We start from the raw sequence: 11,287 nt of genomic DNA on the forward strand, positions 1-11,287 counted from the left end.
AGAACCTTGATATTTTCTGACACAATAATAAAACAGTGATTTAGTGTTTGATTTTTAGTTGACAAGTAAGTATCGAATACATATTTCTTTTTTATGATTAAAGATGATTTTTATGAATTGAATTATTATAATGATGTTGTATAACTTATTGTTAATGTTACCATGAACGGCCACGTTAAATGTAACGGAAAGCATAAACGAGATGTTATCTCGTCAGGACCTTGGCCAAGGCCCGGTCTTGGCCAAGGCAGTCCAGCACCGGGGTGACAGTTCGTTTCCCTCCACGAGGGACGAATATCCTCCGTGATCTTCTCATTCACTCACGACTAATCAGGACGTGACAAGAAGCTTAGGTGACGCCCATAACTGACGTCACCAAGTAGTTAGTTAACGTGGGTGTGATCCTCCCAGTCAGAGGAGGCCACATCTCACACACATCGGACGAGGTCCCCACGATCCATTAGAAACAGGTATAAAAGGATCTCTTCCGCCTCAAGGAAGGGATCTATCTTCTCTCTCACGAATATTACCCTAAAATTACCTTTCTCAGAAAACTAACTTGATCGTCGGAGCGACGTCCCAGGAGAACACCCGGACGTCCTTTACCGATTCTTCTGTGTTGTGTTCTCAGGAAAGCTTCCAGACCAGATCCATCATCTGGCATCCAAACCCCTGTAGAGCATGTCACAACACTTATGTTCCATGTGAATTGTTATAAGAAAATCTAAGTGCATTACGAATATGATATTTTAAGGGGTATTTTGATTAGACTAAAAGATCATGACATTTTCAAAATATTTTTTCTCATAAAGTTGTGCATCCAATTAAGTCCATGATAAAAGAAGAAACAAAAGACGAAAGACCATTGTCCATAGTGATGATATTCTAGACATTCATCAATTGTACGTGAGGCTAGCTACCTGATGTTGTTATAAACTCATAATTAGTTGTAACGTCCCAAAAATCACAAGGTAAAATTTCATTTTTAATTCGACCAAAACATTAATTATCTTTAAGTCAAACATTCATTATCCTTTTTCTAAATATTCAAAAGTACTTATAAGAAAACAGTTATCAGAGCACAAAGCTTAGTGAGTTCCCGAAAATACCACATACCCAAAACATATAAATGTCATGGGCTACCCACATGGTCTTTCCTTGTAGTGTTGATGGCCAACTCCCCATCTCATATACATGTGCCAGGGGCTAGATCGTGCTCTTTCATACAATTGACATGGGCTATATCCTAGTCTTTCATACAATTGCCAGGGGCCAGATCCTGGTCTTTCATACAATTGCCAAGGGGTAGATCCTGGTCTTTCATACAATTGTCAGGGGCCAGATCTTGGTCTTTCATGCAAGTATCACAGAAACAACAATCATACTATATATCAAGTAATGGGTCGGCATTGGTGCCTTCGACCCATGGATGTAGTGAGAAAACTCACCTCAAGCTGCTGAATCACTCGAATGAATCTCTGATTGCTGGCCCGAAAAATCACTACGCTATCAAAATCAATAACATCCAATTATTAATTAGATTTCGACTCATAATCAAAAGTCTAAACTATGTGGCCCAAAACCAGGGTAAAAAGACAAATTTACCCTTTATCTAACTCGGCCCAAACCAAGGTCCAACTCAACCATACAAATGCCCAAATCCTAAAGCCCAATATATATATATATATATATATATATATATATATATATATATATATTGTCACACACCCAAACCGGAATGGTGGAAATGTTCGGGGGTGGTTGACGTCATGCGTAGTATCACAACAGTTGTATCATAGCAAGCATAGTAAACACAACCAAACATTGAATACATATATGAAAAAGGTTTACATTGTCTTACTACATAGTTTTGTTCTTATCGAAAGTAAAATAGAAAGACGTGACTCTAACGCGCCGACTTCTCCGAAAGTCTTGGAAGTACCTGTCTACTGATTTCCTGAGAATACAAGCAATTTGAAAGAATATCAACATAAAGCTGGTGAGTTCATAATCATTTAGTTTTGGTGGAAAATGTTTCTTTGATCCTTTTGAAAAGTGTTCCTCAAGAAAATCCTATATTTTCTTATGAAAAGTGTGTTTGAAAACCCATTCCTTCCATGACTACCAGATTCATACAAGATATGTACAATCCAAGGTGTCGTGGAATGAATATGAACATCCGTTAGTTACTTGTTGAACAATATGTTTATGAAAGGCCGAGTTATCCCGGGAAAATCCTATATTTTTCCTAAAAGTAGGTTGTTGGTTATCCTTTCTAAAATGAAGTGTACAAGTATATACCATACTTATATCGTTAAACGTAGTTTCCTTGAAAAACCCTGGTTACTCCCAGTTAAGTATATTAGCCTTATTACATAAATAAAACTAATAAATACGTGGTGAACTAGATCCAGGCATTATTAATACCCTCTAGTAATCAAATCGGTTATTACTTTGAGGTTAGTTTACTTGATTCATTATTACAAAAGTAAATCTCTGCTATCTAGGTTGCGAGTTTTATAACCATAACTGACTGGATATGGCCCGCAACGGCCGGTATCCTTTATAACTTTGTCACCCGTAGACCTGCCGGTCTGACTGTAGCTAGCAGCCAGGTGCGGGGTTGTCAGTCCCGTATAGATCTATACACAACAATCACGCTCTCCCTACAAGAGATTCTGGTTATAAGTGGTAGTCCTACACTCTGATTCTGTGGGAGTGTTACCAAGGACGTGTCTCCAACTTAGACTAACAAATTTACAAGTAATAACACTAAAAATCATGTTTATGATTTGCATGAATCCTTACATGATTCACAAGTTCGTTACCCTAGTTTTGAAAACTGTTTCTACAAGATGATTTCTTAATTGTTTGGTAAAAACTGTTTTCCATGTTAAAAGCATCTTGAAAATATAATTATCTTAAACAAAATAATATACTTTGAGCACAAGTTTCCTTGTACTTTTGCTTGTATTCCCCCCCCCCCCCCTGAAAACATGAAAACTCGAAAAAGCGTAGGGGTATGAACTCACCTTGGGCGATTCGAATGAAAGATTGATACGGATTGCGGGATGTTCAAGTGAAGCCTTGAACACAATCTGATCCTAATTAACATGTAATGACACATACAGGAGTCAAATGAAGGTATTTCCTTACTAAATGTGATGGAGAACCACTCTAAGAACTTGGGACAACTCACACTAAGTGCTAGGACCTTAAAGGATTGCATGTGGGAGGTGTATGGCCACCTTAAAGGGGTGTACGGCCATGGGTGTGCGGACCAATGGGTGTGCGGCCATATAATCATGATGAAAGGTACTTTTGAGGTATTTTCAAGGTCCATACTTGCATCCATGAAGTGTCCTAGGTCCATACTAAGTTGTAGTACAAGTTTAGGGTCTTAGATATGGGTTTGTGGTCCTAGGGTGTGTGTGTGGTCGCACACGGGAGTGTGCTGCCGCACACAAGGAGTGTGCTACCGCACAAGGGTGTGTGTGGCCGTACACAGGTGTGTGCGGTCGTGCACCCTACATGATAATGTCCAAAAAGCCAATTCTAAGGTGTAGCAAAGCTAGGTTCATGTCCAACTCGAATATGGAAGTCCAAATCTCACTTTGGAGGGTCTTTTAGGAGTGTGAGGCCACCTTGTGTGGGTGTACGGCCGCACTCCTTCAAAGAGATGATGAACATGACGGTTCTCAATGATTCAAGGCTTAGATTAAGTGGTTCTTCAAGCACAACAAGCTAAGGGATGGATTACCCATGTGTGCGGCCGCACACTCCTCCAAAAGGGGTGTATGGCCGAAATTCGTCCCTATACGACTAGCTGACTCATTCCTAATCTCGACCTTGGTTGTAATCAAGCTTAGAACGCTTGAACGAACCCTTAATCAGTGCTAGGAGTTAACAGAAACGAGTTTAACTTAGATTAACTGACTAGATGTACCAGGTAGAAGTTTCAGGTTGTCACACACACACACACACACACACACACATATATATATATATATATATATATATATATATATATATATATATATATGTATATATATGGCCATATCTTCCAAATTAGGCCCGAACCCATCATGGGCCAAAAATCCAAGGAAGCCCAACATGCTAGTCCAAATCCCAAAACTCCTAATGGCCCAAGGCCTAAAATCGACCCATTGGTGTAACACTTGAATCCTAGTATGTTTCATTATTGCCACTTGTGTATTGATAAGTTGCATTTTGGTCCTTGTGTAGTACGCGGGGCGTACCACATGGTACACTTAGCGTATAAGCTGCGAACCGAGTACGTGGGGCGTACCACATGGTACACTTAGCGTACTCATGCGAGGCCTGGACGAAAGTTCGGACACGTACGCGGGGCGTACGTGTGATTTAATGAAAACCCTAATTTCGGGGTTGGACACTATATAAACACATTTATGGCTCATGAAACCCTTATTTATCAGCCTCCACTGTCCTTATAGCCTCATGTATGAAACCTTAAACCTCTCTCATTGTGTGTATTTTGGACCCTTTTTGGTCCCATGAATGAGATCTAGTGGTTTGTCACCACTTCAGGAGCTATGAGTTTCCACTCTTGGTGTTTCTGAGGTTCAAGGTCCATAAAGTTGGCACCTTTAGGGTTTAGAGTCATCCATGCATGAGATTATGTCCTTTAAGTGAAAGTAGAGTGCTATATCTTGAAGTTGGGTTCTTATGGGGCATGCAAAGTCACCAAGTCAGTGACTTTATGGTTCTAGACGCTTATTGGGACTTAGATCTATGGCTTGGACTTCTGGACTTAAGAATTAAGTGCTTAAAATGGATTATGGCTTAATGGGTGATTACGCTGGGCGTACAAGTCTATACGCACGGCATGCAAGCCTTTTAGCGTGTACGCTTAGCGTACAACTGAGTATGCCCCGCGTACTCAGTCAGTTGGGTTTCTTCACTTTGGGCTTTGAGTTGGGCCTTTCTTTTGGGCTTAGGTGTTTGGGTCCTTGATGGGCCATCTGAGAACAAGTGTTTTGGACTAGGGAAAAGTTATTGGGCTTTAGGGTAAGGCCCATGTAAGGGTTTGGGCCCAATTTGGAAATTTGGGCCATAAGTGGGCTTTAGATGATTATTTGGTTTTTGGGCCTTTTTGTAACACCCAAAAATTTCATGCCAAATTAAAAATTTTCCAAACCATTTAAAACCATTCATCAGTACAAAGTTTGTTTTCAAATACCTCATATCAGAGTTTTCCCAGAAACATAAACAAATCATGAGGAGTTGTACGATCATGCCTTCGCCTTGTCGCGATCCCCTGATGTACCTGAAATAATAAACTGAAACTGTAAGCCCGAAAACTTAGTGAGTTTCCCCCAAAATACCAACGCCATACAATTATAACCACATCATATAACAATTCCAGAACAGCATGCATAATGAGCCTTCATCCTGAATGGACCGCCTCGCAGGGCCTACAGCCTATCTGGACCGCTCCCGAGCCTTCGACATGACTGGACCGCCTCGCAGGGCCTACAGCCTATCCGGACCGCTCACCGGGTATGTTGGCCTACAGCACAAAGCAGGACCGCCTCAACCCAACCCCCAATCAAACAAACATGTACACATAAACATCATATGCTAGCTCATATCATATAACAGTCAAACCGATCGAATAGATCACTAATCATAGCAACATCCCAATAACTGAGATACAGACCTAACCGGTCACTAACATAGCATCACCCTATAACCAAGACACTGACCTAACCAGGCCACTAAGTATAAGCATACCACCATCCTAACTACCAGGATGTAATCAATAAACATATCATGCCATAATCCAGATACAAGTATATAAAGGGCCAGCCTTGGTGCATTGGACCCATTGGTATAGTGAGGATAACTCACCTCGTACTGTCGACTCGGAGATAAATTTAAGCTCTTGGATTGCCGATACCACTCCACCACCTAAATGCACCATAGAACCATGCTTGTAAATTTCCAATTTCCCAAAATGTCCCAGAAGTCCCATAGTCAACCCTTGGTCAAAGTCAAAGTCAACTTATCAAGGTCAACAGTCCATGTTGTCCTCAACTCGTCGAGTACCCTTAGCTACTCGCCGAGTTCCTTGCATAACTCGCCAACTCGCCGAGTCACCTGAGTGACTCGTCAAGTTCCTAGTGTCAGTGGCCGTAACTTCTTGGCCAACTCGACGAGTTTTCCCCTTACAACTCGTCGCGTTTATACGTGTCCAAAGGTTGAGAAAACCCTAGCCGACTCGCCGAGTCATTGACTGACTTACCGAGCCCAAGACAATCTTCATCGGGCTCGCCAGTTGTTCATCCAACTCGTCGAGTTCATGACCATCTTCATATGAGTTGTCGAGTCCCTTCAATCCTTCATCCATACAGATGCTTTTTAAGCCATGCAAAGGTTCCATATTGCAGATCCAAGCTCCTAGGGCATGTTTATCCCGTAAAGTTGCAAACTTTACGTGCATGCAAGATGATAATGGCCCAAAACAAGCTCAAGAAGTGGCTTAAGGAAAGGGAAAGGTCATAGCTCGACAAGGACTGAAACTTTATGACAAAGAAGGGCTAAAGGAGCCCAAATCTGAGGTTGCAACCTCAGATCTTGACCCAAATCGGAGAACCACCACACAAAACCCTAAAATCCCAAATCCATAAATGAAGAGATCTAACTAAGAGAGAGTCAAGGTAACAACTTGTTACCTCCAAAATAATGCCAAGACAGAGAAGAATCCGGATCTACAACAGCCCTTGCTTTAATCTTCTTGAACTCTAAGCTTTTTACTCCAAAGATCCCTCTTCCAAGCTAAGAAGCACACAAATATAGAGAGCAACCACGAATTAGGGTTTCTGAACTCAAGGGAGGTAGTAAGAGAGGCTAAGGGGAAATAAGTGGTCCTTAAATAGGGTACAAATCCCCGGAATTTAGGGTTTCATCTGCCAGCTCCTACTCGCCGAGTCCCTTCTTGGACTCGGCGAGTAGGTCACTTAAACACGCGGACCAACCCGCTGTTACTCGACGAGTAGGGCAACCAACTCGTCGAGTAGACCTTACAAACAATAAAATTCTTATAACATCGATACCTGAGAATCGGGGCGTTACACTTTTAGGTCGTAAGTTTGGGCTTTAGTCTTGGATCAAACGAGGTGAGTGGTAAAATAGTCTTTTTACCCCAAGTATGGATCGTTGGATTTGTATTGGAGCAAAAAATTTATAAAAATTATAATAGAAAAACTTTTTTTCTCTTATTCCAATCAACCATAAATTGATACAAAGAATAGTATTTAAACAGGAACATAACAATAATCCTATAAATAATCAAACAGAAAGATAAACACTAGGAACAGATAAAGATGAATGGTGATAATGATAATATTGATCTTGAATCTCAATACAATCCATCTTTGTCTAACATTCGTATTTGGGGAGTGTTAGTGTCTCATATCAATTAGACATAGTTTACTACTTTTAGTCGGTGTTCATCCGATGTCTTTTGAATAAAATAATTTTTTAGAGTTTTCCAAAAGGTGATATACGATGAATAGCTAGAATTGGATATTTGATTTTGTTAATTATGATTTATATAATGGAATTGAACCAATAATGAACAACTTTTGGATTTAATTGTTATTTCTTTCTTTACTTGTGTATTCGTTTATAGAGGTTTGTATTTATTTGTAGAGGTTATGATTGACAAATTAAATGAAAATCTAATTTTTGCATGACAAACTAGTTGATATCTAATAAATTTGCTGAAAAATTAATTGCATTTGATAAAAAAAATAGTTGATAATATACATGAAAATTATGAAATGACATAAAAAAAAGACTTTTACATATTTAACTAAAATTAAAAACAAGTTAATACAAGAAACATAAATGTCTATTAAGTACAAACTTATACGTATAGTTATATGAAGATCGATATTGAAAGTTTTCCTGAATGAGTATTTCAGTTTTATTTTATAGTTTTTTTAAAATTATGTTTATGATAGGGTGTGTAAAAAAACGAAACCAAACTAATAATAGAAAAAGAAAAAGAAAACATAAATGTCTATGAAGTACAAATTTAAATTTGTTTTTAGAAAAACCAATTTTTTAGGTTCGGTTTGGTTTCTTTATATCTAAAAACCGGAAATAAAAAAAGAACCGAACCGAACCGAAGCCCAAAAGAAAGGCCCAATACAAAAATCACATACATCTCATATCCTATCATAAAAAACAAATTTAAATTTGACTCCTATTACAAAAATCACATACATCTCATATCCTATCAAAAATCACATACACAATTAAAGAAACAATATAAAAATTACTTAACATAAAAAAAGAGAAACGAACCGAACCGAAATACACAAAATGACGTCGTTCTATATATAAATATCACAACATTAATAAAGTAATCCATAAAATAATAAAAATTAATATTTTATGGTGTAGATGAAACGTGTATATAATAGGAGAGGTTAGAGGTTTGAAAGTCTTAAAAGAGTCAAATCACATACATCTCATATCCATTGTGAGATTCAAAAATAAAAAAAATAAAGAAAATATTTAACTCAACCATCTCACATTGATTATTTGTAAATGAGAATGCATATAAAATATAGGCACAATCTTTTTTTATGTTAAGTAATTTTTGTATTGTTTAAATGGATTGGACATATTTCATATTTGTATTGAAATATATATTATATAACTATGAGCTTTTAAAATCCAATGAGCTGAATCTAATAATTTATTAACTTAGAAATAAAAAAAACGAAAAACCGAAATATAAAACCAAAAAACCGAAAATGAAAAAACCGACGGTTTGGTTTTTCCAAAATAAAAAACCAAACTTTTTGGTTCGGTTTTGGTTAGGGATGAGCATTTGGACCGAGGAAACGGCCGGAACCGGAATCCGATGAAACCGGTCGGACGAGGACCGAGACGATATTCTTTTGGATTTTTGGAACCGGGAACTGGTAGGAATCGGAACCGGTAGAACCGGAAAAAACCGGTAGAATCGGCAAAAACCGGAACCGTATGTTGCTATTTCTCAAGGACCGGTTCTAACATTTGAAGACACGACAAGAATCAGTAGGAACCAGAACCGATAGAACCGACTGTCCGGTTCGGTTCCTATTTTCCACCAAGTTTGGTTCCCGGATCGGTTCCTTTGCTCATCCCTAGTTTTGGTTTTAGCCAAAAATCGAACCATGCTCACTCCTAGTTTTTTAGAACTTTTGTCCGACTTATTTTATAACTTTTTTACTATGTTGTTTCATAATTGTTTTTTTACAAATTCTAAGAAGAATATATAGAAAAAAATGAGTTTTTATATGTTTTTACCTTAAAATAATGAAAGTGAATATTAAAAGCATTAATTTGTAAAAACGATAAATCTTTAAAAAATATGTGAAAATCGAATATGTAAGAGGAAGCTGGGAAAAAAAATATATAAAAAAGGCTATAAAAATGTGTAAAAAGTTGAAAAAATAGTTGTTAAAAAAATATAATAAAATTGTAAAAAAATTAACTTTTATAAAACATGTAAAATAGAAATTCTAAAAAAAAAAGTTTAACGTACAAGTATATATTTGGAAAATTTGTGAAAAATCCCCATAAATTTATCAATAAATTTTTTAAATAGTTTTTTAAAACTATTTTTTAATTATTAATTATTTTAGTAGTCTCAACAAATAATAAATCTACTAAAATAAATAAAGGTTTTTTTGCCACATGTCACACTCTCATTCAATTTGTCAAATGTAATTTTATGATTATTTTAAATTATTATTTTTTTCCACATGTTATTTTTATGGTTTTTTTATCTTATTTTATTAAATTCTACATAATAATTTAATATAATATTTATAATAAATATACTAATAAGTGGATATCAATTTCATTAATGGACTTAGCTTTTAATTTCAAATTTTCCAAATTAAAACATTTCAATTTTTACTAATTAATTATTTTTCTTATTTTCTTATAAATTCAAAATTTTTAAATATTTAGATTTTTATATTATTATTTTTTTAAATTAACTCATATGATTCATAGTTCTCAGCTCAAAAAATAACATTGATTATACATACCAAAAACCTATTGATGGACACATTAAATTAAATGAAAACCTCGAAAATCTTGTTTTACAGATATTATTATTCTAACAACATTGTTTGTTTAATCATCTAACATATTTTTCTAATAAAATTAACAAAAATTTATCTGGCGGAAATATCTCTTATTTCCACCAAGATGAAACTCTATAAAGTCGAGAAAATGTAACGGTTAGACATAAATGTCTGGGTGGTGTAGTCGGCTATCACGCTAGTCTCACACGCTTGAGGTCCCCGGTTCGAACCCCGGCTTAGACATTGAAACGTTTATTTGATTTTGTTTAGTTAATCATTTTTTTCACTTTATTTATTATTGTTGTATTTTACTTTTAATTTAATACCTAAGTCGAATTATGTCTTGGCATGCGTTCTATGTTTTTTTTATAGTAAAATAGTTATGAACAAATAGATAAATACATACACATAAAAAGGGTGGTTTACGTACGTTTTGCATATGGAGGCTATATCAAGGGCATAAAATCATTTTATTAAGATGCATCATGGTAATAGGATCAAGAGTTGTATATGTTCCACCTTTTCTCAATGTAGCATCCAAGAAAATGGCTACAAATTATAAAGTGTCGGTAACCATGAAGGGAGTCTAGGATCGGCCCTAAGCAAGTATCGGGTTTTGTGCCCAATTTTTTAAAAAGTTTATATCATATGCATACTCTACATTACTTGATTAATTCTTTCCATTTAGTAATTAGTATTAGTCTATTTGGCCATTAGACATTAGAGTTTAATTAGTCCAATACTCCAATTTAAGTCCATGCCATTACCCTTGTTGGGAATTTGATGGTTTGTTTGGCAAGACATCAATCTATAGCAGACGCATTCCAATACTAAAAAGCGTACAAATGGGAGTTTAATTAGTCCAATATAAGTCCTTACTTATTACTCCAATTTAAGTGATACTAACATAAAGTAACTGGTTTAATTCATTTTTTGTGATTAATTTTATGCAACCATCACATAATCTAATTTTAATTTCACACTTATAATGGTTAAAAAAATGGGAATGAGGATTTTGTATTTATAAAGTGGTTCAAACTGATTAAGAGCAATAAGGCTATACTAGCACATGTTCTTTAAGTTCCAGAAATCAATTTGTCTCATTCTCTTCTTAATAAGCTCAAATACAAAAGAGAAAGTTAGAGAGCTTA

The 11,287-nt window shown here is 36.1% G+C and overlaps 1 non-coding gene across 1 annotated transcript; it reads left to right on the forward strand.

The window, feature by feature from the left end:
- The first annotated feature begins 10,305 nt into the window (after window positions 1-10,305).
- Window positions 10,306-10,379, forward strand: TRNAV-CAC (transfer RNA valine (anticodon CAC)). Its single transcript has one exon. It is a non-coding gene; the product is annotated as a tRNA-Val (tRNA).
- Window positions 10,380-11,287: the final 908 nt, after the last annotated feature.

Source organism: Lactuca virosa, chromosome 8, assembly GCF_052849685.1.
Source record: "Lactuca virosa cultivar CGN04683 chromosome 8, Lactuca_virosa_CGN04683_v6, whole genome shotgun sequence".
Lineage (NCBI taxonomy): Eukaryota > Viridiplantae > Streptophyta > Magnoliopsida > Asterales > Asteraceae > Lactuca > Lactuca virosa.